This window comes from Nicotiana tabacum, chromosome 9, assembly GCF_000715075.1.
Source record: "Nicotiana tabacum cultivar K326 chromosome 9, ASM71507v2, whole genome shotgun sequence".
NCBI classification, from domain to species: domain Eukaryota; kingdom Viridiplantae; phylum Streptophyta; class Magnoliopsida; order Solanales; family Solanaceae; genus Nicotiana; species Nicotiana tabacum.
The window spans coordinates 93,644,726-93,650,725 of record NC_134088.1 but is presented as its reverse complement, the minus strand read 5'-3'; positions in this window follow the sequence as shown (position 1 = coordinate 93,650,725).

The following is a 6,000-nucleotide window of genomic DNA, read 5'->3' as shown; positions in this document are numbered from 1 at the left end:
GAAGCAAAATAGGATAACACGTAGGAATAAGTAGAGCCCGGATCAAATAGAACTGAAGCATATCTATGGCAAACTGGAATAATACCTGTGATAACGACGTCAGATGACTCGGCCTCAGGTCTAGCTCCGTCTCTCGGACGACCTCTAACTGGCTGGCCTCCACCTCTAACGGTCTGACTTTCACTTCTACCTGCCTGACCTCTACCTCAGGCTGCATGGCCCCTGCCTCTAGCTGGCTGAGTGGGTGGTGGAGCAACCAGTGTCGGAACCATGGCATGATAACTCTGTTGTGGTATGCCGCTCAACACTCTCGGACAGAACCTCCTAATGTGACTAATACCTCCACACTCAAAACATACTTCCAATTGTTGTGGCTGCTAAAGTTGAAGCTGACCCGAACGGGCCGAATAACCATGGTGATAGCTCTGTATCGGAGGCGCACTAATAGGAGCTGATGGTGCAGAGTAGGCTAGCTACTCAAAATGAGATACATAAGGACCACGACTCCCCGAAGCACTGTAAGATGCCTGAAGTGCTGACTAAAATGGCTTGGGAGGATAGCCTCTACCAAAAGTACCTTGTCTCTAGATGAGGCATCACTGAAACTACCGGAATGACAAGGCCTCTTATCGGACACCGGCCCCCTCTCCTGACCACGAACCATCTCGATATGTCTAACAATATCTACAGTCCTTTGGAAAGTAATATCATCTCCAATCTCCTTGGCCATCTGTATCCTGATGGTGAAAGTGAGCCCATCAATGAATCTCCCCACTCTCTCCCTCTCATTAGGGAGCAAGATAATGGCATGGCGATCTAGGTCCACAAATCGAGTCTCATACTGGGTACCAGTAATACTACCCTACTGAAGACGTTCAAACTGCATGCAGTAATCCTCTCTCAGAGTGACAAGAATGAACTTCTCTAGAAATAGCTGCGAGAATTGATCTCAGATAAGTGCAGGAGAACAAGCTAGTCTAGTCAACATATAATCCCTCCACCACCTCTTGGCAAAACCAGTCATCTAAAACACTGCAAAATCGACCTCATTGGTCTCAACTATGCCCATGTTGTGTAACACCTCGGGGTAATGGTCTAAGTAGTCCTGTGGGTCCTTAGAAGATGCACCACTGAAATGAATAGGGAAGAGCTTGGTAAACTTGTCCAATCTTAATAAGGCCATCGGAAGATATAGCGGGCCTGTCAACGGCCTGTGCCGCAATAACCGGCTGAACCATCCCAACTGGCTGGGCTGCTGGAGTCTAATATAGGGGAGTTGCCTGCTCCGGGGTGTGAGTAGCGGGAGTTTGTGCGAGTCGGCTCGTGCCACCAGAAATACACCAATATAGGCCACACTCTCCATAAGGCCCACAAAGCGAACTAGAGCGTCCTGAAGCACTAGAGTGGGTATGAACCCCTCCGGGACCTGAGCTGGCCTAACGAGTACGGTCTGAGCTTGTACCTCCTCCTCATGATCAATCTGAGGCTCCACTACAGGTGTTACTACTCGAGCTCTAAGCTGAGCTCTGCCTTTGCCTCGGCCTCTAGCTCGACCTTAGCCTCGACCTCTGCCCCTGGTGGTAGCTGCCACAGGGGTTCTGGCTCCTGTGCGGCTGTAGATATTGTGTGTGTTCTCGCCATATACAAGAGAACAAGAATAGAATGGTTTAATCATCATTATAGAGTAAAATCGCACGATAGAGAAGGAAAAAAGTGAATTTTTTCCTAAACTCCATAGCCTCTGGAAGATAAGTGCATACCTCCCCGTACCAATGCTCCAGACTCTACTAAGCTTACTCGTGACTCGTGAGACCTAGGAAACCTAGTGTTGTGATACCAAATAGTCACGACCCGGAAATCCCACTCTCGGGACCATGATGGTGCCTAACATTTCACTTGCTAGGCAAGCCAACATTAGATGTAGTTATTAGCCATTTTTAACAATTTAAATTAAATGAGAACCAATAAGCTGAAATAAACTAAAATAGGGTGAATAAATTAAAATAATGGCGATATCCAAATACAATCCCAGAACTGGCGTCACAAGTTCAAGAGCGACTAGAGTACTTCAACTAATAGTCTGAATGAAAGCATAATTGTCTCAAATGAAATAAACGGCTAGAATAATGTAGAAGGGGACTTTAGGGTTGCGAATGCCGTACAGTTATACCTCAAGTCTCCGTCAAGCACCGGATTCAAGCAATCTACTGACCACCGCTAGGACCGACTCCAAAATCTGCATAAGAAGTGCAGAGTATAGTATGAGTACAACCGACCCCATGTACTCTTTAAGTGTCGAGCCCAACCTTGACGAAGTAGTGACGACACTAAGGCGGGTCACTTACAATAACTTGTACGCAGTATAATAATAATAATAGGAAAGGAAAATAGGAAAGGTAAAGCAATCAACTTATGAAAAAGAACTCAATGCTTGTAATCAGAAAACCCAGAATAACCGATCTCACAATTTCATGTAACAACACTGGAAATAAACACAATAACAATAATAAATACAGAACACACAATCCATTGCGGCGGGCAACCCGAACCCACCGTACACGCAAAATCCTCCATTATTTCACCACATCAATATCAAAATCACATATAAAATCTGTTGCGGCGTGCAACCCGATCCCACCGTATCAATATCAAAATCCTCCCTTATTCTACCAAAATCATAATCATATATAAAATTTGTTGCAGGGTGCAACCCAATCCCACCGTATCAATATCAAAATCCTCCCCCATTCAACCATATCACAAATGTTATGACGTGCAACTCGATCCAAAAAGAAATTCAATAATTGTAATCAATCCAATAATTCAACTCACAAGAATCTCTACGATTAAAGAAATATAAAAGCAAAGCAATAAAGGAACCCCATACCAAATCAAGGAATACTAAAATTAATACAAAGCAACAAGACAAGCCAAGTATATGACAGTTAAAGTATACAAGTAAGACATTTAAGGCAAGTAGCAATTAATCATGGTGTCATGGAAGGAACGAATATTCAATACAAGAATAATTAATGACAAGTAAGAAGTTACGGCATAGAAAGCAATCAATGCATGTAACAGTTAAGACATAAAATAAGATAATTCATGAAATATGAGAAAGCATGGAAACAATTATTTTGACGACGTATATACACTCGTCACCTTGCATATACACCGGTACACACGTAATTCACAAAACATATAGTTTAAGGGTTCTTAATTCCCTCAAATAAAGGTTAGATCCAACACTTACCTCGGTCCGCAATCAAATCAAAGCTCAACCACGGCCTTGCCTTTCGAACAAGCCTTCAAACCAACCAAATCTAGCAAATTATTGACCAAATGATTCAAAATAAGCTTTAGAAACTATCCCTGAATGAAAAAGGTTCAATTTAGATCATTTTGAAAAAGTCAATAAAAGTCAACCCGGGCCCGCTTGGTCAAAATTGAGATTAGGACAAAAACTCGATTACCCATTAACCCCCGAGCCTGGTTATGTAATTTGTTTCGAAATCAGACCTCTATTCGAGGTTTAAATTCCAATTTTACAAAATACCCAATTTCTTCCAAAATCCCTAATTTCTTCCATGAAAATCATAGATTTAATATTGAAAACACATTAAAAGTAACGGGTAATTGAAAAGAAGTAGACTAAAGTTGCTTACCAACGTTTTTGGGAAGAAATCCTCTTAGAAAACTGCCTCTAGGGTGTTTAGGGTTGAAAGTTTGTGAGAAATGAGCTAAATCTTGTCTTCTTAGCTTTTTGTCCAGGCGCATATGTCGCAAATATGACCTGGGGTTCGCAAATGCGAGAAATCCATCGCAAATGCGAAGAAACTCACATATTTGTTATCATCGCAATTGCGATGATTTGTTCGAAAATACGAATATTTGAACTTCGCAAAAGCAATCAAATGATCACAATTGTGATCTCTGTTGTTCTGAGGCCCTATTCGCAATTACGAACAAAATGTTAGCAATTGCGATCATGACAGACTTGGTCAAACGTCACAAATGTGATCCCCCACCTCGCAATTGCGAGGTCTGCAGACCACACCAGCAACAGAGGGTCATCAACTATTCTTCTAAATCCAAAATCACTCTGTGGCCTATCCGAAACTCACCCTTGCCCCTAGGGCTCCAAACCAAATATGCACACAAGTGTAACAACATCATACGAACTTGCTCGTGCAATCAAAACACCAAAATAATACCTAGAACTACGAATCGGATATCAAAATGAATGATATCTTCAAATAAACTCAAGAACATGCAAATTTACAACTGGACGTCCGAATCACGCCAAATCAACTCAGATGTGCACCAAATTTTACAGACAAGTCATAAATAGTGAAATAAACCTATAACAAGTTTCGGAACTAAAATTCAAACCCTGTAGCAACGAAATCAACCTACAGTCAAACTTAGAAATTTTTTAAACCTTCAAATTACTAGTTTTCAATAAATCATATTAAGTTAAGTTAGAGAATTTCGAATTCGATTCCGGACATATGCTATAATGACCCCAACCGGTCATTTTGACTTTTAGAACCCGTTCCCCTAAACAAAACTCCTTGTATGTGCTTTTATTGATTTATGACTTGCGGGGATGGTTGGTTTGGGATTTAGAAGTGTTCGGGTTGAAATCGAAACACTTGGTTCCTTAGTTTGGCTTTAAAAGGCCAAGTTTGACTTCTGTCAATATTTTGAGAAAATGATCCCGAAATCGGGATTTGACGGTTCCAATAGGTTCTTATGATGATTTCGGACTTGGGCGTATGTTCGAATCGGGTTTTGGATAACCCAAGAGCGTTTTAGCGCTTAATAGTGAAAATCAACTATTTGAAGGTTTAAAGTTCTTTAAATTTGGTTTGGAGTAGGTTTTGGAGTAATCGAGGTCCGTTGAAATTCTGAGTTTGGGAATAGTTCTGTATGGTGATTTAAGACGTGCACGCAAAATTTGGTATCATTCCGAGTAGTATAAGTATGTTTCGGCGCGTTCGGAGTAAGTTTGAAGAATTTGAAATTTCTAAGTTGAATCAATTTGGTTTGAGGTATGATTCTTAGTTTTGATGTTGTTTTACGAGTTCTGAGTGTTCGAGCAAGTCCGTTTTATGATTTTAAACTTGTTGGTAAGTTCGGGCGGGGCCCCGAGCATTAATCGGACGAGGCTCGGACTAAGTTGGAAATTGAGAGCCAAAGCTGAAGCTCCCCAGTTCTGTCAGAATCGCAGACGCAAAAAAAGGGTCGCACATGCGAAGGCGCAGGTGCGACGTACAAGTCATAGAAGCGGACTCGCAGATGCGAGCCGCTGACCGCAGAAGCGAAGGGCCGGCTAGGGGGAAAACCGCATCTGCGATACCTTTTCCGCAAATGCGGAGCCGCAGAAGCGGCTAGCTAGCCGCATGTGCGAAAAACCTGCTTGGACAGAACCTTAAAAACGGACGAGGCTCAGTTCATTTTTGTCCGTTTTTCTTCCATGTTTGGACGATTTCAGAGCTTTTGAGAGGGGATTTCAACTAGCAATTGGAAGGTAAGTTCATTCTACACACCTTGAGTTAAATACATAGATTATGGGTAGATTACAACTGGTAAATCTTGAAAATCAAGGGTTAAGATGAAAAACCTAGATTTTTATAAAAAATGAGATTTTAGACACGAAAATGGTTATGAAATTGGATAGAAAATATATATTTGAGTTCTTGAGATTATGGGTAACGTTTTCCTCCGAAATTTTTCAAAATCCGGGCACGTGGGCCCGGGGTAAATTTTAGGAATTTTACCATTTTGGATATGGTAATTTATTTAATAGATGAATTTCGAATTATTGAACACACATTAATTATTTTATATAACTTTTGGATAGTTTTAAATTTTTCGGCATCGAATTGAGGTTTTATGCGACATTTGATCGGAAAAGTGGACTTGGAGACAAGGTAAGTCTCTTGTCTAATCTTGTGAGAGGAAATTTACCCCATAGGTGATTTAAATTAATAATTG